The 27739-nt window shown below is 36.4% G+C and overlaps 1 protein-coding gene across 1 annotated transcript in view; it reads right to left on the bottom strand.

The window, feature by feature from the left end:
- Positions 1-18324, bottom strand: part of LOC133515356 (uncharacterized) — a 131055-nt gene extending 112731 nt beyond the window's left edge. The window contains exon 1 of the mRNA XM_061847885.1: positions 17640-18324. The gene's annotated coding sequence lies outside the window, so the exon portion shown is untranslated. The remainder of the gene's footprint in view (positions 1-17639) is intronic.
- Between the last annotated feature and the right edge of the window lie 9415 nt (positions 18325-27739).

Raw genomic sequence — 27739 nt, forward strand, 5'->3', positions numbered from 1 at the left:
CTTGACGTCTTTCGGAAAGATTGGCTTAGTACTGCCATAGACCGAGACGCATAGAAGAAAGAAGGAGACCTTTCTCTAGCAGTGGGATACAACAGGCAAACAAATAAATAAAATAAATACAGCTCTTCCTCTTGGGAATTATTATTATTCCCGCACGTCTCTTCTCATAACCGCCACCGTTGAAAGGCAACTTAAAAAACAAAAATTTTGCATATCAACACCGAACCAGAGGTTGTTAAAACATGCTCTCTGCTAAGTATTCAAATGGATCACCATTTAAATTAGAAAAGCCTTATAGATAAGATATAATTAAAATAATCCCAATGTGCTGAAGTCACAAAGGAAATTAAAAAAAAAACTTTGGACCTAATGACAGCAACATTTTCCCAAGTGTGGCTACAAAACGGTACTGTGTTATTCTATGTAGTGATAATGACAGACACGTACAATGCCCCTGGCTTATTCTTAAGGTGCAGTGGGTTCAGCTAGCAGAGTTTTTTTTTTGTAAATCGTAGCGCTATTATTATTAGAACATAATACGGTTGTCAAAAAGTAATCTTGAGGTGTTTAGAGTAACTTCATCGATTCGAAATCTGATTAAACAACTTAGAAAAAAATCACGAACAAATCTAAAATGGGCCCTTGAGGCATTGTATCAAGGATGCTGGCGGTATTTCCTCGTGTAAACGTCGCACAGTGTGTGATTTTGGCTTAGTTGCGGCCATCCCTATATTTCGCGCTTTTTGGATAGATGATAACCAAAAAAAGCTTGCTTTTAAACTCCAAAGACTTTAAGTACCATAGTTTTTGAGATATTTAAAAAATCGAGAAAAGTCCATAAAAATCAGAGAAACGCATTCTATGCTCTGTCGAAGCAGATTAATCAATAAATGCTCCCTGGTATGCTAGACATGATTTAATAGCATCATTATACGCATATAAATATAAATATATACTCTCACGTAGTCGTCAATTAATTAATTTCTATGATATGACAACTTTTTTTTTTCGGCTATTCCCTTGACGGTCGCATTTTTTTTCACTGCATAAATGTTAAGCAAGGTTATAACTATTACCATAAAAAATATCAAACGCAACCAATGCAGGAATAGGGAGATACAATTTTTTCAAATTTTAGGTTAGGGTTGTCACATCTCTAGTCTAAGTACTACAACCTAATTATTTGGTTTTTAGGAAAAATGGTAGAGCGACAGTGTTCCTTTCTCATCATCACATCTTCAATAGTTTTCATCAACAATCTTCGATGAAAGATATTATGTGGAATTGGGAAGGGGTCCGCCCTCGTTAGACACTAGTCGAAACCCAATTCCTATACATAATATCTTGAGAAGCGGGGGTGAAGTGTCATGGAGCCGTTAAAGACCCATGGCACTGCTTTGCCTCAGCAGGCACTAACCCGTCCTGCCACCAGCGGTTATGAAGTGGCGAGTAAACAAAAACACCCCGGAAGGAAAGATAGTCGAAGAACGAAAAAAGTCAATACAGACGGAAATTAGAGCAAAAATGTCACTTTTAGTTGATGTGGTTCGCCCGAATGCAGGGACGACAAATGATGGGAATACCGCACGCACAGCATTATCGGACGAACATCGAAAAACGTTTGCTGAAATCTTAGGTCTGGAGATGTGGCTAGTAGAAGACTTACATACAATATTGGTAGCTCTATCAAGTGGGTTACATATTGATACAGAAAAATTTTGTAACTCACTTGCAAAGAAATACGTAAAAAAATATAAGTGGTTTTACATGTCAGTATTGTTACATAAGATATTGATACATGGTCGAAGCATTATAGAGGCTAGTACGCTGCCGATAGGTATGTTGTCTGGGCAAGCTGGCGAGTCAAGAAATAAATACTGGCGTTATGATCGGGAGCACCATACTAGAAAATTAAATCGTACGACGACTATTTTAGACTTGTTCCACAGAGGCTTACAATCGTCCGACCCCTACTTGTCTTCCATCAGTTTACGAAATAAAGAACAAAAACGTTTGCCTATACCAAACAAAGTACTTCGCCTACTGTAAGTAACGTCTGATAATATTCATTATCATAACTTGGTCATCAATGATATTGAAGTTATGAATATTCAGATTTTCACAATATTCAATTTGATTCATATATAATCCCCCAAAATGAAATAAATAGTAATAGTTTTCGTCTCTTAGATGTAGATAATCGAATTATTATTCCTATAAATAATCAAATTCGAATCATAGTTACAGCAACAGATGTCATCCATTCCTGAACAATTCCTTCATTAGGGGACCATAACTTAACGGATAACATAACTTTAACAAGAACAGATGAAATCATAACATAGATCCCGATAAACAATTAATTTAAACTTTCAGTACAAATCAACCACTAATGGAATCAATTTTACATAAATTTTGTGACAACCCTATTTCCATAGAAATCGGAAAAAAACTTAGAAACGCAATATCTCCGAGTTCCTGCAAGATAATTTAACAGAATTTTCAAAGTTGAAAGGTACATTTATTAAGTTAATTTCACGAGTAAAAAAAAATGCGACCCGTTTGTAGTAAATTATTTATTAACACTTTTACTTTATGATTTTAAAATTTATTAATATACCGTTATCCTTTGCCATCAGAGTCCTGAAACTGTCACAACTAATGTGTTTTAAACTGACAAACATTATGTATTTAATTTTAAACGGTAGTTGGATTTCTTTAGGAGATTTCGATCGAAACATCCACATATTTGAAAAACATACACATAAACATAAACATTTGGACATATTTGTAAAAGGCTGTTTGTTTTCTAAATAAATTAAAAAAAAAAAAAAAAAAGAAACATTTTTTATGAAGGTCGTTGACCTCTCAGAAAAAAAAATATAATTACGAAACTAAGTAAAATATTGCAACGGGAGTTTCTTTCTAGGCTTACTTACAACCAAACACGTCATAATATAAAATAAATTAATGATGTCCGGAACTAAGCCAAAATCACACACTGTGCGTCGTTTCCAAGTTTTATCCCTAGTCTCCCCGCTATTCGTAATCACCCCGGTTGACAGTACAATATGTGACCTATATTATGACATTCTTTATAGAGTCAGCTTCTACCATCGTCTTAGTTCACCTGGAAGTCGTTTAACTGTAGGGCTAAGATGGTCGGCTCTTTATCAGTTGTCACTGTGTCTGTCACGTTCTAAGTATGTAAGCGCGAAAGTGACGGGCATAGTGAAAAGTGATAAAAATGGAATCATGCTGCCACTGCTGATCCCCTTTTCACGTCTCCTATCCTAGTATAAAATTTTACCCCCATTTCACACCCTGGGCCCCCCAATTAAAGTTTCCCAATTTCAAGTCCAGAAAAAAAAACAAAATCTAGATTAGTTTTTCGTTTGCCAAACATTTAACTTTCTTTAGCCGTTTCAGTGTGATTATGCAGTAAAAATTCAAACTTTGACAATTAAAATATTGGATATTATTTTACGAGCCATTTTTCTGCTGACACAAAACTCCGTTAAACGACGAAAAATAAATATTCAGTCCCACAATCGAGTGACGGGTTTTAGTTATTCGCTATGTAATAAATTTGCTTAAGTGAGAAGAGTTTATTGTCGGGCAATGCGTGAATATTCATCGGGTTTTAATCAAATCGCTGAGGACAGTAAGCGGCGGCACAAATAAATGCTGTCCGGTTTTATAATTATTGAATCTGTGGCTTCTGTGAGTGAATGTATTGGCTATATGCAAAGTTACTGGTAGGAAAACTTTGTAAGTTGATCATTGTATAAAGGTCAAAATATGTATCAACAAAATGAATTATTAATACCATGAACTTACGACTATATAGTTGACAACAGACAACTGTCGTTGACTGTTGTTGTTGACTGAGCGCAAAAGCCGTGCGCTAGCCGTTCGGGCACGGCTTTTGTGGGGCCATTTTTTTCGACTGTGAGTCTAGCTAAACTACTTCAATGGGTAAATGCGATCATTCTGCTCGACATTATAATGGGAACTTAAGTGGAATCAAAATTCATACTATTTTACATCTGTCATTTAACGTGTCGTACACACAGCCTTAAAATTAATAAACATTTCATAATTGAAATTCGCTATTCCAAAATTACGTAAATAATTTTCGAGCTCCGACGAAAACTAATATCCGTCGAATTTGAAAATGTCCTTGTATTACGTAAAAGCCTTTGATGTCTACTTTAGCAAATATTTCTTCTACGTGGTGTAGTGGTATTGCCCGAGACTTCTGAATTAAGTTTGAAATTATTTCTTTTATCTGGGACACAAATGAGTCACCTTGCGTCAGTGTCTGCCTATCACAGGAATATGTTCTAGCTTACGAGTATAAACCACAGCATATATACATAGCATAGAACATAATGATAGTAGAATGTTTCCACAAATTCAACGAGAGTTATGGACACTCATAAAGTACGCACGGCGGTGGCAGGTGAGTTCTGTTGTGAATTAAATTTCAAATATAAACTAACATCGCTATAGGAAGTCATTTTTTTAATACAGGAGTTTGCAAAAACCTTATATTTTTCAATCAGTTCTGTTAAGTATAATAATAATTCAGCCTATATACGTCCCACTACTGGGCACAGACCTCCTCTCATGCGCGAGAGGGCTCGGGCTATAGTCCCAACGCTAGCCCAATGCGAATTGGGGACTTCACATACCTTTGAATTTCTTTGCAGATTTATGCAGGTTTCCTCACGTTTTCCTTCACCGAAAAGCTAGTGGTAAGTATCAAACGATATTTCGTACATAAGTTCCAAAAAACTCATTGGTACAAGCCAGGATTTGAACCCGCGACCTCCGGATTTAAAGTCGGACGTCATATCCACTCGGCCACCACCGCTTTTTCCGCTCTGTTAAGTATACCTACTTAAGATATTTTAAATACGAACACATACAATGTCACATAGTACCTAAATATTTGGAACAATACAACCCCCTACCAGTGTAATCAGCGGGAGAGAAACCTCTCATAATCATAATCAGCCTATCTCCCACTGCACAACTTTGCTTACGTGGACGAGAGGAAATAGTAAGAATAACTGTTTACTAAAATATATTTACGTATAATAACTATAGACTGACATGGTGTTCTTCAAGAAGCGGGCATTCAGGTTTATCAAGGGTCGACAACGCTAAGTGGCTCCTCTGATGTTGCTCATGACCATGGGCGACGGTGACCGCTTCCCATCAGGCGGCAAGTCTACTCGTTTGCTATCACATAAAAAAGACCCAATCCTACAATATCTCGGTGCTAACTAATCTAAAGAATTTCTTCTAAATCCTGATTTGAAAGAGTTAAATTCCTGTTGCTATAGATAGATAAAAGGTAGGTACGGTAAAACTGGGTGGCTTTGAAATGCAGGGGAGACTTTGAAATCTCAGTTTTAAGTCATAATATGTTTTTATGCGGAAGCTCATAGTAATCTAACTAGTTCCACAAACAGTTCCAGTAAGTAAAGAAAAAATATTATTTTAATTATTTAATTTAGTGACTATTTCAAAACTATCAAAAAGTAACCTCAATTTTAGTGTTCCGTACAAAAATTTGTTCAAGGAACACTTGCAAATCGGTTAAATCCGTTTTTTCGTAAAGCTACCTAATTTTACGACACATGTATCTGAAGCTAATTAATGTTAAAAAACAACCGATAACTTTAACACAGCGTTAATCACTCATACTCGTAGGAGTTTAAACTCCGAGGAGCCGTCCAAAGCTCAAGGCTGACAGGCTTTTGTTCATTTCGAAGTAAAACAAAGTTGATCTTTATTAATAGAGCTCATTTATCTCTCCAATTTACGGGCCCACTTTAACGTTTTTATTAAAATATCCGATTTTATTAAGACTTCCAAATTTACTCAATATCTTCATATTTGGCGTGACTTGAGACGCGAGTATTTTATCTAATAAAATTAATATGGTTGGAGCAGGTTTTCCAAATATATATGTTTATATATGTTTTGACGACCGGTTTGGCGTAGTGGGTAGTGACCCTGCCTACGAAGCCGGTGGTCCCGGGTTCAAATCCTGGTAAGGGCATTTATTCGTGTGACGAGCCTGGATATTTGTTCCTGAGTCACGGGTGTTTTCTATGTATTTAAGTATATATATATTATATATATATCGTTGTCTAAGTACCCTCAACACAAGCCTTATTGAGCTTACTGTGGGGCTTAGTCAATTTGTGTAATAATGTCCAATAATATTTATTTATTTATATGTGGATATAACAATGTAAATGAAAACTGTATAATATTACTGGTACTAGTAAACCTTAGGCTTAGGCTTTTCGAAGGAGCGAGCAAAGCGAATTGAAGTTCCTACATTTTATGTGCAGGATAATATTTAATGCAAAACGTGGGTCAGCAACGGAAAACATGCTACTATGAATGCCTTCATTTTTTCGACCCAAAAGGCCTCTTTAATTTTATTTTCAAAGGAGTCAAACAAAATTCTAACCGGCTGCCATACTTAGTTTCTTAATTTTTGGTCTGATCAGTTAATTTATATCTGAGAAACGAAAAGGCTTATTAATAGGGATCCGTAGTTAAATAAAAAACAAAGTCGCCTTCTTTAATTATTTAATAATAATAAATTATATCTGAGGATCCGACAGTTCCTTTGATATAAATCCGTAGACAAAATTCTAAAACTATTCTTCATGTTTCCTCCAATCATGTTGAAAATTAATATCTGAGGATTCGAAAGTCCCCTTGATTTCTTGATATGAGTCGAAATCGTACAACACGGCCGCCATCTTGAATTTCTTCGTTTTCGTCTCGATCATGTTGAAAACTAATATTTAAGGACAGAAAAGGCCTCTTAAAATTAATCCGTCGTCAAAATTATAAAAAAAACGGCCGTCATCTTGAATATCTTCATTTTTGATAACAAAGCTTCCGTGAGACACAGACATATGAAATAAGTTTCAACGGGTTGTCTCTCCTATGTAGTTTCTCCCACAGGACCAAGGAATCATATATACTCCCGGACTGTTCGAAGGCTCCCTATCCTTCGCCGAGTCAATGGGCGCGGAGGGCTGCGGCCCGCAGTCTGCGCCGGTCCGTCAACGCAAGCTCCTGACGACACTTCTCGGAACGGAGTGAAACATGTCGAGCGTTTTCGACTTAAAATACGTGAGTGACCCGTTGTAACATATTTAATTTATCTTCACTTTTAGTTTGAGCATAATGAAAATTGATATCGGAGGAACCGAAAATCCTATTACCATAAATCTGTAGTCGGAATTATAAAAACGCCGTCATGTATTTGTTTTTTTCTTATGACGTCGAAAATGTTATAGATGTCTATGGATCCACTCTACAATTTATGTAGTCAAAAGACTTTTTCAATTGCAAAAAATATATATTAAACAATTCGTTCATTTGCAACAAGCAATAACCAACGGAAGCCCTTTTGAGGCAAATATAAATTGTAAGGCCCTCAGTACACGAAGCGTAAGCGTCACGTAAGTGTATCGTAAAAATGTTACGAGTACAAGACGCGTTGAGTTCTGTACCCCTAGTGTAAATTTTATCGACATCATAATGTGACGAACGCGTTTGCGTTAAGTCTCATTTTGTATAGGATTTTGAGTTTCCATAACGTCCCGCTTGGCGCGCTCTTTCTAAATCCAATACAAAATGAGACTAAACGCAAACGCGTACGTCACGTTTCAAAATCGAATTTATTTACACTAGGGGTACTGGGCACGAAGCGTCGTGTACGCCGCGTACGCGTCGCGTAAACGTAATCGTTTTATAAGTGAAATCTCATTCGTTGAAATCATGGTGTCACTGGCGTGAGATGTCTCGGTGGATGTATTCGGCGATCTTACTTTTTATTGTTTGATTATGTGAATTATGTCAGAAGTTTTGTGTTTACGCCTGTATTACGCCTACGTCTTTGTTAATGACGACAGAAATCTCATACGCTACGCTACGACGACGCCTCGTGTGCGGACTTCTTTAAACGCGCGTATTACGATATGCTTACGCGTATCTTACGCTTACGCTCCGTGTGCTGAGGGCCTAAATTGCGTTGGATAGGAATTTTCATTACATTTTGATCAAGCTCGTTCCGATAGATATATAAAATTGTATTCTGATTCAGTTTTGTGGGAAAAGAAATAATCAGAAGAAGTAAGACGTAATGCGATAATGTTGTCGGCAACTGTCACAAGAATTTATGGATGGCAGCACCAGCATGGGCTTCCCCTGCATCTAGTTTTGTTCTTTGAGATTTGGCCAATATCCGGGCTATAAAATACAAAATAAATGGACATTAACACTATTGGTAGGTTTAACGGGGCAAACGACAGTACTCTAAGCAATTCTAAATACCACTTCTAGAATATTCCACTCCCGATTTGTTCTACTTAAAGTTCCTAACTGCGATTACGAGAACAAATTGAATGCAAAACTACACTTCATGCAATCGCTTTTTGCATTCGTGCGGCAAACTATAAATTATATTAACTTGGTGAAAGCTTTCAATGCTTTGAGGTGTCAGAGCATAAAATAGCCGCATGGAAAATTATAAATTAAATTTATTCAATTGTTTTAAAGAATATTAAGGTAAGGTGGGATAAGACGAACATAGTTTATTTTGCTCGGAACAAACAGTATGACGATTTTATACAAGTGTTTGTCTTGCCCCAGTGATAGCTTACCTTACCTTATATGAACGTTTTATACAACATAGTAAGTACAATTATGGATAACGATGGAGGATGATTTAGCAATTTTCATTAAACTACCTACCTACTTGCTGGATAACAAATATCTAATATACCTACTATATTCGATTATTACTGATAACTCATTCTTAACGCTAAAACCGAAACCGAAGGTTCGGTTTTGTTCTAGGCTCGACTGAAACCGAATTTCAGGCCGAAACATGATTTTTGTGCCGAAATTTCGGTCGGACACTTTTTACACCATGTCGGATGCTAAAAAATCATAGACACTTTAAGTGCAAATGTCTCGACCTGGTTGCCATACCGTACGATTGTAATATAACTAGCTGTAAAATACAATATGGAATGGCGCCGCAACATAAAACCTTTTCACATGGGTCCAACACATTCACCGTTTTATCGCACCTTTGTAGATAGGATCGTGACCCTGCGTGACCATGCATTTTGCTTTGCTTGCTTTGCGTCGGTGCAATATACGCGTGACAGTTATAGTGACACTTCTTATACTCGCAGGAAACAGCAGAAGGGAAATAGGGTCAAAGGGTGTAGCAGGATAGTTCAAAACTATTACCAGATGATGCCCCATCAGGAGAAAATATTTCATACAAATATTAACACTCTAGAAACGGCATCCATTTAACCCTAAAACGTTTTTATTTATTTTCCCCTAAACTACGAAGGAGAGGGTTAAAATTTTTCAAAAGCTATCCTGCTACACCCTTTTATAGGTAAGTATGACGGTGTAAAATATGATCTTGATTTGGTATTGATTTCTCATCAGTCTCAGTTAATTTCCCTTGAATGTGTATATTGGTACAAGTGTTACGCTGAGACTAATATCAAATATGGATGCCAAATCCAGATTATAATCGTAGCTTTCAATTTGTAACGCGTTTCATTACTGAATATGTAACCGCGGCCGACAAAACATCTCACTTTGTCGCTTGCTTTGTGTGTACCCTTTGTCAGGTTATTCCTATAAAGATACAAGCAAATCCCATCCTTATGGCAAGCGACAAAGTGGGACGTTTTCCCGGACGCAGTTATATATTTACACTATAATATACCTATGAAGTGTGTTCGAAATAAAATCGAATGAAAAATAACAAACATCCCCGAACGTATTTTGCGCCGAAAACATTGAAAACCTAATTTGTGAATGAAATTTAAACTTTTAGGAATATTTACTGGTAAAACTTGTATAAGTCCATAAAGTAATTTTAAAAGCAGTTTAAAATTGAAACAAATATAAATGTTATAAAGCTTTGTTCTATATGTATTCACAATAAACTACAAATATTAAAAAAATTGCGGTCTAAAATGTCATTTTTGTTTCATCTTTCCAAGTCTTTTCTTCTTTATTCTGATTATAACCCAAACCGTCAGTAATAAAACGAGATTTACTGAACCCAATTGGATTTCCGAATTTAGATTCAATTTGTTTTCGACGTGAGGATCTAACGAAGCAACACCTTGTACGAAAGAGAAGTCACTAGTACATTACGATATACTTTTATATTGTATTAATAAACTTTTTTGATCTAAAAAATATTTTGTATAGTTTCAAACACTGTTTGACGACCGGTCTGGCCTAGTGGCTAGTGACAGTGACCCTGCCTATGAAGCCGATGGTCCTGGGTTCGAATCCCTGTAAGGACATGTATTTGTGTGATTAGCACAGGTATTTGTTCCTGAGTCATGGATGTGTTTCCTATGTATTTATGTGTTTGTATATTATATATATCGTTGTCTGAATACCCACAACACAAGTCTTCTTGACCTTACCATAGGACTTTGTGTCAAAGTGCTCCTATAATATGTATTTATTTAATTACAGAAAAATCTTGGCCAAAGTTGTCGTAGTTTAATTGAAAAATACAAGGTAAAAAAAAACACTTTTAGTAGGTTCACTAATTAGTGTTGATGGCTCTTTTAAGTAACATTGGAGGTTAAAAGACGACAATTTATTTTTCTACTTATCATTTTGAAACATCGTGGTTAAAACCTATTTCGAAATCGTTTAACCGTAACTAATAGATTAGAATTTTGTGTTTGTTGGGGAGAGAAAAATATTTCAAATATGGAGGCATTTTTAAACTTTATGAATAGGAGGGAACGCAACAATATTATAACTCCAGATAGGTTATAGGTGTTCAAAAATTGAAGCGCTTGTGCAAAAAGTAAAAATTGCATTTAGTCGCGCCTTGGCAAGCGAGAAATGTGTACGTGCTAACGAGCTCCCCTACATCGAAAGAGCCATGCTTATGTTTAACAACGTGTATGATAAAGATGAATAATATGCGAAAATTAATCAACAAAATCAGATTGATTCATAGGGAAGCAGGGAAGAAGAGTTGCCACATAAATTTACTGCCATCTTTCGACACATGATTAAAACTTTTAGAACGCCATTTGACTTTGATCCTTATTCTTTCCCTGATATGAGATCAAAAGCCAAAGAAACCTGTTGTTAAAAATTATTTATTAAAATAATTTAGTGAAAGAATAAGGATAAACGTTAAATGACATTCTAAAAATTTTAATTACGTGTCGAAAGATGGCAATAAATTTACATCGCAACAAAGTTTTCTTTGACAATACACCTCTTTTTCAAATTCTCTTTAGTATAACCTATCTTTAGTTATATAATATCATTGAGGGCCCGTCGCTGGTTTAATAATAGCTCAATCTTACTTTAAATAGAGCTAGCTCGTATTTGTTAGAAAAGACTACGCATGCCTTAGCAATTCGTATTTGGAAAGAAGAGCAAATCGATCCTTATAAATACATGGTAAATTGACAACCGAAGAAAGAAATGGCTCCCGACGCCTGGGGATAGAGCGACATACAAAGTGGCAAGAACATTGTTGGGAATAGTCTGATAAATAATTTTTCGCAAAGGTGTGAAAGAACGGTGTTTCTCCAAAAACTGATGCGAAAGTTGCATTTTTCCGCAAGAATGGGAAAGTAAATCGATGCAAATTTAGAATTCTTTCCTCATGTTGGTAGAATTACTTTTAAATGATGATGCGGGATATCTCACACTAGGTATATAAGTATTATATATGTTTATGTTTATTTATATACGTATATTGAATTTGCATATATGTAGGTATATTTAAAATGTACCTAAGTCGATCAATTTGACTACCTGTCTGGTGGTCTGGTAGTGACCCAGCCTATGTAGCCGATGGTCCCGGGTTGAAATCCTGGTAAGGGGTATTTATTCGTGTGATGAGCACGGATATTTGTTCGAGACATGGGTGTATTTAATGTACTTAAGTATTTATATATTACTAGCTGTGCCCGCGGCTCCGCCCGCGTGGTATTCGATCTGTGTCAGTAACCGGCTCATTCACCGCTAATTTCTCTGCCTCTCCCCTGGAGGTGGAACTTGAAGTAAAGTTGACAGATGGATACGCTAGAGGACTGTAGTCTAGATAAAATATTTTACAATTAGGTACCACTTAATAAAACTACACTCCAAAATCAATTGTTATTTTTTTCAAATTCGTCCTTATTCAAATTTTTGACGTGATTTAAACGACTTAAAGTAGTAGATGTCTATCGGACAATACAGTTCCACTTTTGTATTTTTTTTACGTCCTTGACTGCTCCTATCCAAATCATGTCCATGAAAAATATCATCCAAATCGGTGCTCCAGACCAATCAGTCTAAGCATGAAAAGGTAAGAAATATACCCATAGAAATCCATACTTCCGAACACTATCGAATTTAGGTGTAGTTAGAAGTAGGATTAGAGGAAAGGATAATACTCGTAGATATCAAAAACTTGAGGCCGAGTATTTACATTTTGTTTACAGTTATGTTTATGTATGCACAACTAAATGTATACATATAATTATATCTACAGTTACATACTAATAAGTAGGTATGTAATAGTATATTTACATAACATTGACATTTTACAATATTTATTTATATCATCACGAATAGCTCCGTGCAGCTGGTAACGCGCGAACACGCCACGTAGAGCTGCCCGTGCGAGAAGCAGCCCGTGCGCAGGTCCACGCCAGCGGCGCGCAGCGTCTGCCTCTGCGACTTGTTGATGTTCATGGCGAAGCAGACGCTCACGGAGAACTGTAGGCGCTTGAAGTGGAACGGGAAACTGCTCAGGATGAGGGATGCGCGGGATGAGCACGACTTCTGCGGCGCCGCACCCCGTCAGGATCTGCACCTCAATGAGGTTTCGCTGCAGCTGCACTACTTTTAGCTGGGTTCCGTTGCATAACTTCGGAGGCGACAAATTCCGAAGAAGCATGATTGGAACACCAACTTTCAGGGTTAATGTGTGTGCTGGGAGTCCTGAAGCACTCAATGAGCTAAGGAACTAAGGAACTCTACCGGGTTTGTTGTGACATTGCCTTCATCCAAGACAGTGTTAATGGAATTATATACTGCATGTTCACCTTCGATTTCCGCCTGCTCATTTTTCTGCGTGAGCATGGACCGTTCCTCTATGGGCGTGAGTATGGATCTCTCACAAACCCAAGAATGGCTCAGTCATCCGTACACGCTACGAATGAGGTTTTCAATGGATGGAACGATCCCGCATAACGTCTCTGGTAGTTGTGGCTACGCCTAAAATCACGATCGTCGCTATAGTTTCGTAACCTCAATGCGTTGCGAGACTTTCGTGAAAGATTCGCTTTTTTTCGGGAAGGCATTTACAGTTTTTAGTTCTTATGGCATTTTAACGCGTATAAAATGCGAGTCCCAAATCCGCAAACATCAGAGAATTTTTTTTTTCATAGTACCCACCTTCGTAGCCATTATTAAGTGCTTAAAAGAGGCGATACGTATGAATATGGATACGATAAAATTACGATTAGGTATAATTCATGACGGAGAAAATATTTTTTTAAATAATATTGCAGTTATACGCGTGTTGATATGTGTGTTGATTTTGCCACTACTTAACTATGTAAGTAAACTCATTTTTAACCGACTTCAAGATTTCAAAAGGAGGAGAATCGAGGGAACTCCTCAAATATGAAAGTCATAGATATAATGATTTTTGTATTTTCTTTAACAAATCTAGCATTTACATTTAAAAAAGTGACATTTGATGAAGTGGAACTGCTGATGATGATCAGAATGGAACTCTTCAACGATACACAGTACACGTTTGGCGATTTCTCCTCTTCGCTGTGTTTGTTAAGCAAATTAGATTTTCAAGACAAATTTTTGTCAAGTTCGAGTTCTGACGATGGGGTCCATGAGGAATCGAGGGAACTCTTCAAATGTAAAAGGCATAGGTACATATAGTGATTTTTGTATTTTCATCAACAAATCAAGTATTTACATTTGTAGAAGTGACATTTGATGAAGTGGAACTGTTCATGATGAACAGAATGGAACTCTTCAACGATGCATAGTTCACGTTTGGCAATTTGTTCTCTGTGCATGTTTGTCAAGCAGTTAGGTTTTCAAGACACATTTTTATATTTCTATCCTATTTAGTTTTTTTAATAATTATCTGGTGCTTTATTTCATGCATGGTGTGAAATAATTTATCTTAAATACAGTCGAATACCCTATTGCGGGTATCTTACCAGTCAACCATAGGGCAAATCTGAAATGTGTCAAGGTGGGTGCAGTGACAAAAAAAACATGTTACCTCCTTTTCTACATAATTAGGCGTAGGACGCTGTCTTTTTAATTTAATTGTATGAAATCAAAAATCAACAATAATCATTCTGTCACCGGTCTACCTCATTGAAGACGGTTTTTTTTCTTAAAAATTATTATTTTACTTGATTGCTACATTTTTACTCAGTTTCCCAAAAGATGACACTGTGCAATGTATGGCAATTAATTTACTGTCGGTTAAAGTCGTTGTATTATTACATCAACACAATTGAAATTGAATTGATATCCGTACCCCCCTCTTCTAACTTTAGAGTTAATTTGGCAAAATCCTTCCTCGGTTGCTTAATTTCAGCACCATATAAGCTGTAAGTGTGTATAAGCTGCTGTTAGTTTAGCAGGGTACTCGATACTCGTAGCACATATTTGTTGTAAAAGTTTGCACCTCCTTCCTAAGTAGCGCCATAAGATTCAGGTGCAAACTTAACTTAATCGAGTGTAGTGGCTACCCCCCCTTCTAGGGGTTAAATTTTTATAGTCTATAACTTGGCCGGGCATTTTCTCGACAGATTAGTAAAGTTTTCATCAAAATCCGTTCAGCCGTTTTCACGTGATGCGAGGTCAAATAAACAGACAAACAGAGAAACAGACAAAAATTCTAAAAACTGTTGGAACGTGTTCTGTTAACGATTCTTAGTATCCCCAGCCTACTTTTTTTCAAATATCTTCCATGTACAGACTTTCGACCCCCTTCAGCTTTATTATATGTATAGATATATATCGTTGTCTAAGTACCCTCAACTCAACGCTAGCCTTATTGAGCTTACTGTGGGACTTAGTCAATTTGTGTAATAATGTCATATAATATTTATTTATTTATTAATATTTATTATCATAGTAGTCTCGACTGGCAGAGAATGCCTCAAGGCGTTAGGTCAGCCATTTGTACTCTTTTTTGTAAATTTGTGCAATCAAGTCTAAATAAAAATAAAATAATAATAATAAATAGACCATGATTTTGAATAATAAATATTTAATAACTTTCATTTGGATTTTATTTATAATGTTGTACGGTTAGTATTTTCCTCGCGTTGATGTGGTGAATAAATTGTTATTCACACGGTAACAAAGTTTTTTTAACCCTCGTGCCTTGAATACCCTCGTAACGCTCAAGATTTCTCTTATTGAATCTCTCGCTACTCTCGTGGGTCAATTTTGATATCTTTCGCTTGCTCGGGCATTTAATACTAGCACGAGGAGTTAAACAACAACGTTGCCCCTTGTAAAACATTTAACTAAGTATCAAATATTCAAATATAGGCACTCATTCTGAAAATGTGTTGTATAATGGTATACAATTTTTTTCAGTAATCTGTACAAAAATATGTCTTTAAATCACAAAAAAAGGGCTGCTGATTCAATATTACTACAATTTCACAAATCTAAACATTGCCAAGTTTCAAACTAGTTTGTCTACATAAAAAATAATGTACCTATTGTTGCACAATGTATTGGAGCTCGAACTTGGCAGTTATCTTAAATTCAGATTACACGATTTGCCGCTTCTGTGCAATCGCAAATTCACCGACGAGCTGTCGTGATTGCATTATTATTTCTAGTTTCTTGCAACTATTGCAAGCCCATTTACGTAATCTTGAAACTTGTTAATTAAATACATTTTGTATCAAGAACGTCTCATACTAACAGAAAATGTACTGGAATGGCATGTTTTAGAATTCACAATTAGGTAGTGGCCAACAATAGGTGGCCTGATGTTTGCCATAATTCAAACATGTCCAGGTAACAAAAACCCACGTCAATCTATTCCCTAATTTCCAATTACTTCATACCCCGCCATCACACATACGACTGACGAATGGCCGCTAAACAACGCTCGCTATGACGTGACCATAAAACAGAGGGCCTATCGCGAACACCGAAGTTCGCAAATTGCTGGCATCTTTCTCTTTTACTCCAATTAAGGAGTAATTAAAGTGACAGAGACAGATGCCCGCAATTCGGGACCTTCGGTGTTCGCGGTAGACTCTCAGGTATTAAAGTACCCGTGTTTTATTCCTCAACAAAAACAACACTTGGAAAGATGACGGTACCAAGCTTACATCTCCATAGGAGCCACCGCTACCCGCATATTTTATAAAAATGTTCTCTCGTAAACGTTTGTCGAAAAGGTTTCTTTTCATTAAAAAAAATAAGCGCGGAACGAAAACGACCTTTACGTTATTAGAGTCCCAGCGGAGCGACATGGAGAGTTGATGCGACCCGCAACTAAACTTTTTAGGTTCGGTTTTAATGGAGATAATTAATGGAACCCTCAAAGGTTGCGTTCTTTTAAAAAAAAACATGCGTTTTTTGAAACTGCACGATAATTTATTAACCTCTTGTCTGTGTATGATAACTTCAAAGATGTGAAAAATAGTTTATAAACAGTATTTAAATTCAAAATACGAATACTTCCTTGACTCTTTAAAATGCAAAATACAAAGTATTTTTAATTTTCTTATTTAAAACACAAAATACAAAATAGGTATTTTCAAAATACTTTTTAAAATAGCAAAATACTATGCGATATAAATTACTCTGAAAAAAGATTACTACTTGGAAATCAGAATTTCCGAATTGGAAATGCTCTCAAGATTTTTATTCTTTGAAAACTAGTGTGTCAGTCAAGTTCATTAGGGCAAGAAAGTTTGTTCCCCTCTCGAAACCCTCGCCACGCTCAAAATTCCAATTTTTTAACAACTCGCTACGCTCGCGGTCATGTGCGACGATCTCAACAGATTTTACAGTTCCATGTTAAAAGAATGAGAGAGTTGCAAGGATTGTAACGTCAGAAGATATTGTAATCTCTACCTACATACTCTAAAATAAAAAAATTAATTTTTGTACCATTTCATACCTTGTCACATTATCAATCAATATGTAAGTCGATAGGTACTAAACTATTTTACTATTTTAAATAAAATACGAAAACTATTTTAAATAAAATAAAGTTTTCTTAAAAAAGTATTTAAATACAAAATACGAAATAGGTATTTTGCATTTTGAATCTCCCAAGGCACAATTTTGCTTTTACAACGACGGAGGTAATTTATAACTTTTTGTTTTAATATACTGTGTTCCTTAAGTTTAATATTACGGTCTTAACTGTTGACTATATACCTATATTACCTATGCTCAATTTATTTCAATTATCTGTAAATAACATGAAATTATATGGCTGCATGTACAATCACATCTTTAACAAAAACTAACTATAATTACTAAGTTCTCACCATAATTGGATCCAAGCTCCGAGCCGAGCGAGTCATATTTCCCGCGTAATTTAGTTTCAAACGTTCACCAACCAATTCCACTACAAACTATAAAACACCACTCACTCTCAACAGAACAATCGCAAATAATGTTATGTTTACTTTCCGTGGTGTATAGAACGAGTCCACTCAATTGTAAAATGTTTATTACAATAGTAAATGTGAACGATGTTCCACATCAGAGAATTTTTGCGTGGAGTCAGTACCCTCCCTTTCAGTAGACTGAAAGGCCGCCCGCCTAAGCGGCCGAGCGTCACCGAATGCTTCCGATCTCCCCCGAGCGCGTACGATTCATGAAATCCACTCGATGAAGTGGTAAATTTTTAGGAATAGGCAGCCTCGTCCTCGAGTATGGCGACGGATGCTGAGTTTGTTTAACACTTTCACGTGATTTACCTAGGGGATTTCGCGCCGATTCTTTGTTAAGGCAACACAAACACTTGTGCGAAAATTTGTGATGAACGTTTTCGAAGTCGCAGGGCTTTAGAGGGGTTATAAGATTTTAGACATATACTCGTATATATATCCACTTCAACTTACAGCACTTGCAGCACTTTTATAAAAAGTAATTATTAGATATAGATAAATTGAAGTACGTATTAAACTTACCGTGTAACGATACCGTGAAACTAGCGAACTTTACCCGCTTTTTTCGAAAATACTCTATTTTGTAAACAAAAATATATGTAGATGGACAACATTTTTTCTTGCCTACTTCTTTGGTGATCCTAAGCATGACTTTATTTGCAGTAAGAATATCTAAATCATCACTTTAGAAATTTTGACGGCGAGTAAATTTATCTCACGTTGTTGTCAACATTGCCCACGTTAATTTCGTACGAAAATACAGCTTGTAAGACGTTGAAACAAGGATTACTTAAAGATAAAGGGTAATCCTAGCGTTCCCTTCAAACATTTTGAGGTTAACTATGTAAATTTCTATACAAATTGGGTGGGAAAAATAGTATGTATTTATAAAGCTATAAGTATAAGTTTAACTCATGTTATGTAGTGTTATCAAATATATATCTACGTTTCTATTAACAATAGTAGTGTTAGCATAACTCTTATGCATTAAATTTTGGCTATTACATAAACGAATTTGTATATAAATGTATTTTTGGGCAAACATAACTCTGGAGGCAAAGTTGGTTAGTTTGAAGGTACTAAAAATTGGCCAAGTCCTAGTAAAATTGGCACACTATAATTCCTTGTATTTTTTATAAAAGTATTCATGCGAAACAATTCATCTTAAGTAAATAACTCGAATTACTCTTTACTAACACGAAGCTGTCAGTATGCCTAAATAACAAGATCATTGTGATTATCATAGCTTTCATATCAATGCATCCCCAGAATATAATACACGATTTGATAGCAATGCATCCCCCAATACATAATACACTGCACCGCAGTGCCAAATGTTAAGGTGTGAAATCAAGCAGCTTCGAATGCCGCATGGTTTATAATTCGTACCTGCGACATCACATCAAAACAAATGCCAGCGTTGTTAGAAACACAATCCGCACAAGTTCGCGCTTCTGAAATTAGCAACTGGACGGCACTATTCATAATCAGATTTGGGAACAAAGTTGCGGGCGCGGACAGTTGACATAAACTGACGACTAAAGTTGCGAAACGGGACACCGCGTGTTCTGTGCTAAGGCGTGGCAGGGGTGCCATGCGATATAACATTCAAATATTTAACCTCTAATAACTAGGAATATACGTGAAGATAAGAAATATAGAATAGAATAGAAATCATTTATTCAGACAACACATCAAATCAAATAACACATATAGCAAATACAGGGCAAAGATAAACAAAACAGTAGAAATTGAGATGTGAAGCCGAAATGGGATATTGGGATGGGGGATTGGATGGGATGAGATATATACTAGATATACCTACCAGATAGGCATTAAGTGTTGTTATGAATAATTGATATCAATCTATATCATCAAACTTACGAACCATGAATGACGAAAATATTTGAACTAACGACTAACGTTAGGAAAAAGGACACCGCGTGTTCTGCGCTAACGCGTGGCAGGAGTGCCATACAATACCAAATTCAAACACTTTGCTGCTAACTGCTAGGGATATGTATGGGTACTATAAATGTGTCCCTCAGACCTGTTAGCATAACTTGCGTTGTCACGCGCGTCTCCATATACTTGAAGTCTCGCTTGACATTATGGAGTCGTTCGCGACAACGCAAGTCATGCTAAGCGGTCAGGCGGCTACTTATTGGGCATTAAGAGATTTAAGAGCCCCTGCAGACACATCTGAAATAAAGCAATCTTTTGGCAGCCCTGGGCTACAAGCAATAATTGAAAGCGGGAGCAAAGGATTAAAACGCGCACTATGGTTACACTGTGTGAAACCAATTCGTGCTATCAGTACGTATAACAGAGATATAGGTATTGCTAGGAGAGATGCCACACATATACAAACACATACACAATAATAGGTTCTGAATAGACCTGAAATTGTCGGCATCATTTTAAGCTTGGAATTTCTGCCTTCATACTATTTTTACCTCAGTGTGTTATTTCATTCGTTTCACTCGTCTCTATTTATATTTCGAGCCTATTCATATTCTGCTGAACTGTATAATTGTATAGTACACTCAGCATCAATAGTATCTGCCACCCTAGATAATTTTCCCAAATAGAGATACGGTTCGCATTTAAAAGTATCTGTTACCCTGGCTCTGGGTTTGTTCCATAAGATATCCGTGCCATAAAATTCCAAAAAAAACAAGGATTTATTTTTATTTTATTTTATTTTGATAGGCACAATAACACAATGCAGGCAACAATATTTTAAATTATTCCATACATAAGTATCTTATACACTACCCACACCACGATTACAATTGTACACAACACAACCACGGAACAATTATTAAGCCAAATACAATTTTTCACTATAAAATCTTGTTATTAAAGGCAGTAAAGAATATAGTAAAATATAACGAACTGTTAGTACGATGAGATATTTACTTACAATTTTGGGACAGCAAAACATTTTTGAACTTAGGTAAAGAAACGTTCAAAATATCTAAATCAATATCTAAGTTATTATATACACGACACATTCTAAAGACAGGCGCATTATTGGATACATTGTTATTAGAAACCATAGGCAAGGCAAACAATTGTAGATTCCGCGTTCTCTTATTGTTGGCTCTAAGTGAAACATAATCCATGAGGTTACTGTCGAGACCACTATGCACAATTTTATAAAGTGTAACCATATCAACGACATCGCGTCGGGACGATAGTGATTGTAAATTATATGCTAAAAGTCTATCTGAATACTCAGGAAGCGTTCGGCGTGTTTTAGTTTTAGTGGAAAGATATCGTAAAAACTTTGCCTGTATTGATTCCAATCTATCAGAGTGTGTCTTATAAATCGGTTGCCAAACCGACACTAGTCGTAGGTTTGACAGGTAACACCTATACTGGCGCCATATGTAAAATACTTCGACTGGCCAACCCCATTCTACATAGACAGATATCTCTTTCTGGTAAGGTAGTTGAGAACTTTTATTTTTGACGATTGAACCGCAACTTTTGGTTCTGACTATACATACTCAAAGTAAGTATGAACAACCACCTGCACCACTTGTAAAACAAAATACGAAAAAATACCTAAGACAATCTTATGTCTTGAATCATAAGAGCGTATCATTTATTATAAGCCGAGATTATTTAAAAAAACTTAATTCCAAAATTAAATATATCGACTACATATTATATAAGTACATGCAAAAAAAGTCTGAAAGACCATTCTCCCCTTTTTACTTCCCTTTTCTTAAACCTACCTATTAAAACATTGTATGATGTATGAAAATGTATTTTATTTTATTTATTTTAGTCATAGCTATGCCCGATCGTTTGATTTTTTAGTTTTTATTATAATTATAAAAATTAGGAGCGAAAAACAGTGTTCATACAAAATTTTAATTACTCCCAAATCATATAATAATGAAAAAATCGGAAAGAATCAAACGGTCGAGCATACCTATGATTAAAATACATCAAATCGTGTAAAAATATTTTCAATATTGGTAATATCCAGAAAGGAAAATGGGGACTACGTTTGTATGGGAAGGCAGTCGTCCCCTTTCGTCGTCTTTGCCTACGGTTAATGTACTAGCCGCACCGGAACAGGTGGCGCAACCGTAAACTGCGTCGTCAAAATGATTTTAAGATTTTTATGATTGTATGTATGTTAGTTTATACGGTATATATGGGCCTTAGTTGCCTGAAAATAAATGATATTTAATTTAATTTAATTGCGGCCGCTCCGCATTGTTGCCGGCTGCATTGTCCATGTCTCTAAACCTTCACAAATCGGCAATTCCCGTAGTTCAGCGGTGAGAATTCAGTCACAATTAGAATGTATTCTTTACTAAATCTTGTTATTAATAAATTATAACATAAAAACCATAAAAACTGTCATTTTGCAAAGCGCTCAATATATCACTGTGTAATTAGAATTAGGTACCTATAAATATAATTTTGCAGAACATCTACGATATAGGTATAATTAGACTGATAAATTCTTATGAAGCAGCCATGGGCAAGAATATCGAGAAAATGAGACGTTTATGAATACAAAACACTTAGAAGCGGCGAAGTAGTTGCTGAGGGCCTACCGCGAACCACGTTCGACGTGTTGCCTCTCTGTTGCACTTGTAAATTAGTAACGTAAGCGTGACAGGGAGGCAACACGTCGAACGTGGTTCGCGGTAAGCCCTCTGATACTTCATTTAAATAGCTTATGGCCGGGCAAGTAGAAAATATGAATAAACAATACCTAGCGTTATGGCGCCTATTTATTCTGGTAATTTAATGAGACGCCAACAATTATGAAACTGTCTGGCGTAATATTAATAAAGGTATATTTGTTTATTAATAATGTGAACGAAAAAATTATGTTTAGTATATAAAATTAAATTATGCTGGGAAGCCGACATAACTTTCCGATTATACAGTTTAATTGTTACTAGAGTCTTTGTTATTTATAGTTCGTGTAGAGATGAAAATTCCGGACAATATCAATTTTTTTTTTCGGGAATTTGACCAAATTTCGGTTTTGTTCCTGTTTTATTCAGAAAAATTTAATACGTCATACACAATGCCACTGATGAGTGATGACAGTGTCAAATATATAAAATACCAGCAACTAACACATCAGACGTGCAACCTTAACCTTCCTGTTTAAATTCCCAATTATGGAAGGTAGAGGCAAGGAACGGAATCTCCATATACCAAAAAGTGTCCAACAAAAAACCATAAATAGGTGGCGCTACAATACCTAGGATACTTGAGAAAATAATCTAATCATAGACAGCGCACTTCACTCCGTCAATAACGCCTAGGTTCTTAGCTACTCTAGCGCTACTCTGGAGAGATTTGGAATTATTATTTATAGCTGACAGCTGGACACTTTTGCAACAGTTCTGCCTAAGGATATTCTGTTCTTTGCCTCTACCTTCCATAGTTTAATCAACGAGTAACATCACTTTTAACATTGACAGATCATAAATTATCATATCCAAATCAAATTCACAGGTAACCTGTTATTGCAATCAGAATAGGGTATAAACTTAAGTAAGTCACCTGTTGTATGTTGTGACGTGTTCGAATAGACATTTGTTTTGTTTGTATGTGTCTTTTAAAGATGTATTGTCTATTCGAACACGTCACAACTACATACAACAGGTGACTTACTTACCTACCTATACTACTTACTTATTACTTACTTACCTATAGACGGATGCGAATTGGATCACAGGCGAATCGAATCATGAAGAAAAATCATTAAATATTAGTAAAATTCCATTGATATGAGCGTATTAACATTGTACCGAACGTATCTCCTCTTAGTTTGCAATGCTGATCAAAAATATTATCTACGCCTCCCAGGCAGATGAGTCAAACACATTTTAGAAAAAGGTCACTTCGGTTGACAATACAATCAAAGTTAACGACTCTGTACCCGTAGTGTAAATAAATTCGATTTCGAAACGTGACGTACGCGTTTGCGTTTAGTCTCATTTTGTATTGGATTTAGAAAGAGCGCGCCAAGCGGGACGTTTGGGAAACTCAAATCCTATACAAAATGAGACTTAACGCAAACGCGTTCGTCACGTTATGATGTCGATCAAATTTACACTAGGGGTACCTACTGGTATATAAGATATCCCGTTTTTCTTATTTGAGTCTCAAGTGCTGAAAAAAATGTATCCCCGCTGTAAAGGTGTCGCGTAAAAATTAACTTTAGGTTTCTTTAACTTTGAGATGTCTACAGGAAAGGCGCGAACAAGTTTGCTTAAAATGTCTATGACCCAAGTAAGTATCCTACAGTTTTTTTTAAGTCATTTGGTTTTGTAGTAGGTACGTTCTAAGTTCTATAAGTAAATCCAAGATGGAGAACAAGGGGATATTAAGAACAAAATACGACTCTATTAAACGCTAGAAGAAAATGCAGCAATATTGTTTTCCGATATTTTCATTCGCAGTCCAGATTGGCATTTTCACAGCGCTCTCCGCTATAAAGTTCGCAATATTTACACCAGTTAATATTAAAAACGAACAAGAGATCCAGGCAAATGCCATGGCACATAACACAACAGCACAAAATTGCAATAAACCGGGATCTGGCCGTTATGAGGACTGCACGGCAACAATGGTTACGCATTTACCCGCAAAAGACGTAAATGCCTTGAACCTTTTGCGCGTATTCGCCGTTTTGAGTATCCCAATTTCACTTCTAGCTTCAAAGTAAGAACGACGTACGTGATGAGACTTTGGGCAGGGATTTTGTCTTTTTAGATTATGTTTGGTCTCCGAACAGCTGGATAAGTCACGATGAGCCAGCGAACGACTTATTACCTGCCTTTTATTGCTGAAAACCAATTAAGTATACTGGAGCGAAAAAGGGATTCAGATCGCAAATTTAAGGCTATTTTAGTCTAGATTGAGAGAAGATTGAATCAGATATCTATACAGAAATTGTAGATACTTGTAAGTAATTGTGTTTTTACTGGACTATGGAACCATTAAGGTTTCAGAATCGATTTCCTTTGTTGCAATTGGAATATTATTTTTTATAATTAAAAAGCGGTTTCATTTAGGATTGTAAATAATATAATTATATTAATTATATATCAGTAAGATAATAAACCACTTTATTGGACTAAAACAAGTACAATCAATCACCTTCAAATATATTGCAGCAGCGAAGGTGCTCAAAAATAAGTGAACAAGGACTTAAATGCCTTGACAATAGGGGCTTGTTCAGATATTTGTGAGCGCCTTGGCCGCTCCGATATATCTGATGGCGATCATATGTTATTTATTTGTGATAAGAAATAAATGAGAGATAATAATGCCTAGTTTTTAGTACATCTATTTTAGATCGGAATTCATACTCTACACCCTCCACAACAATACTCTCTCAACAATGGTATCTACAAAGTTAACAAAATATATAAGTATTAACAACATGTTAACAAGATGTTGGTTTTCTGACCAACTGTTTCATTGTTCAGGCGATACGCCTATGGGACCTTCCTCTCAATATCCGGAAAGCTCAGAGTAAATTTACATTCAAGCGCATGTTGCGTAAGCATTTATCTATGAAATGTAAATAATGTTTCAGGGTAGATACATGTACAATGTAGATATGTATGTAAGTAAATCATGCATAATATATGTTTAAGTATATGATTTCGTGTATTAAGGCGCGGTGTATAGTAAAATGCGCTATTTTTAAATCGATATTTACAGGCTTGTACAAGGATTTCATCGATTATTTTCTAGTATGTATAACTTCAGTCTTTGAACTAGCCGTATGCTTGTCATAAACACGATGGCTCATCTTTTTCTCGATAGATGATTGCTTTGAAAATATGCTTATAACTGTATTTATTCCGATATTTTAGAAGTACTATGACGAATATCAATATGAAATTTACTTCATTCGATAGCTTTTAAGTAACTCTAACATTTAGCTTGTCAATTTATCGATGCGTTAAATTTTTCATTCATAATTATGAATTCAACATTTTGTCTACTAAACGTTACCCTGCGCGGCAATACCGTCAGTACGCCAGTACGCCCGTGACCACTGTCAGCGTCGGACCTGTGCTAGTTTAGCGGACGTTACATAAAATGGATAATCACACTATAAATACACAAATATGTCATACACACAATGTTTTCATCACACTTACGAAGAAAAAACTAAAGTTTAAGCTACTTGATTCTAAAATACGGTGACATTTCAGACATCCGTCCGTCATATTATCTTTTTTGTCAATTTTTACACACGCACCGTCCGGCATTCAGCCACGATTAACCAAAGGGTGAAATGGTGCCTTGCACCCGAGTTAAACACTCTACTTTTCATTTTTAATACGAGGAAAGTAAAATAGGTATATATGCATTAAAAAAAAACACGGCTAAGCGTAAACTTCAGTAAGGGTACTTTTAATTATAAGTTTAGGTAATATATAATTATTAATGGAATGGGGAGTTAATTATCAGAATGGAAATGGTACATCAAATCCATTTAAAACCAAAATTTGAAATGCTTATCGTAAAATATATTGCTTCTTGCAAGCGTACTAAGAACGTACAGTGCTCTAGAGCAGTAACTTTTCTGCACTCTTTTGAGAACAACAAAGACCCACTTTCAGAGCATGAGGAATGAAAAAATATTTTAAATTGCTATTACAATGATAATCAAATTGAATACCTATTCTTAAACGTAAACAAATAAAATTAATCCGCTTGTTTAATTTATATGTCATTGTATTGGAACACCTTCAATTTAAAACATACAGAATGTAGGAGATATACTGGATTTAAATATGTGGGAGTGCTTAGTGAAAGGTACCATTTCACGACTTTTAGTTTCCGAGTTAAAATCTTAATTTTATTTAATCAAAATCAAGCATTAATAAAATAATGACAAATTCATATCCGCAACGTAGGCTTCGTCAGGAGGGTACAACCATAAATCAGCAACAGGCGTCGTCATTGCACACAAACAATAAAGCTATCCGCAACAGGCTTCGTCATGTTCAATACACAATCATTTCATTTAAAAAGGACCACCCCGAATCGCATCTGATCCAAAAGTTCCCATTACGCTAGCAGCGTTACCACGTTGTATAGCCAATGAAATCCCTTGCACCAGATACGACCCGGAGCGTGGATCACAGCCCCTATCCCTAAGTCGGCGACCAAGTTCTTTTACAAAAGCCTTAGCCTCTGTTCCCCAGGGTCCCGCAGTCTCCACTGCAATTGGCACAAAATCGTAGATTGGTTCCAGGGCACTGTACTTAGGTGCTTGAGTTTGGCCGCATATTCAGCAGCTGCCCCAGCAGATCTAAGCGTTAGGCTAAGGTGAGACGGTGCAAACGTGCTGACACACGTGGCGTCCCACAAGAAGCACTGACCCTTTTGCCATGGAACCAATGTAAGTCCGTCCGGCCTTTTGCCATCAGTGCGAGACAATCCTGGAGGCTCCAACACACACGGAATGTTGGCTGATACTAGAGCCCGGCGATTCGCATCATTTATTGCGTGATGCCTTAGTCCATGGTGGCCATCCTCCTCGACCATGACGCCACAGACACACCGGTGCGGCTCGCAGACTTTACAACCTAAACGCAAGGCAACCGCTATCCTCAGAGAGTCATTATCGAGCAGGGTGCCTAGCTGAGGGGAAGGTAATGCCTGGAGCCATGCTCCCGATTCGGGCCTAGTTGCGGCCTTGAGACGCGCTAAGTTCGACCCAGCCGTGCTGCCCAGCAAAGTTGCGAAAATATCTTTACACAAGATATCATCCCATGCTCTCTGGGAACTGAGGTTATCAGGACGCTCATCAGTTTGGCAAATCGTGGACCACCTAGAAAAAGCCTCAGCTACTAAAGGTATTTGGGTATTGTCGCCATTATAGGACAAAATACGAGCAACAAGCCCCAAAGTCCCATGAGCTGAAGCAAGGAATGCCACCACACCCTGTATGTTTG

Source organism: Cydia pomonella, chromosome 2 (assembly GCF_033807575.1).
Source record: "Cydia pomonella isolate Wapato2018A chromosome 2, ilCydPomo1, whole genome shotgun sequence".
NCBI lineage: Eukaryota > Metazoa > Arthropoda > Insecta > Lepidoptera > Tortricidae > Cydia > Cydia pomonella.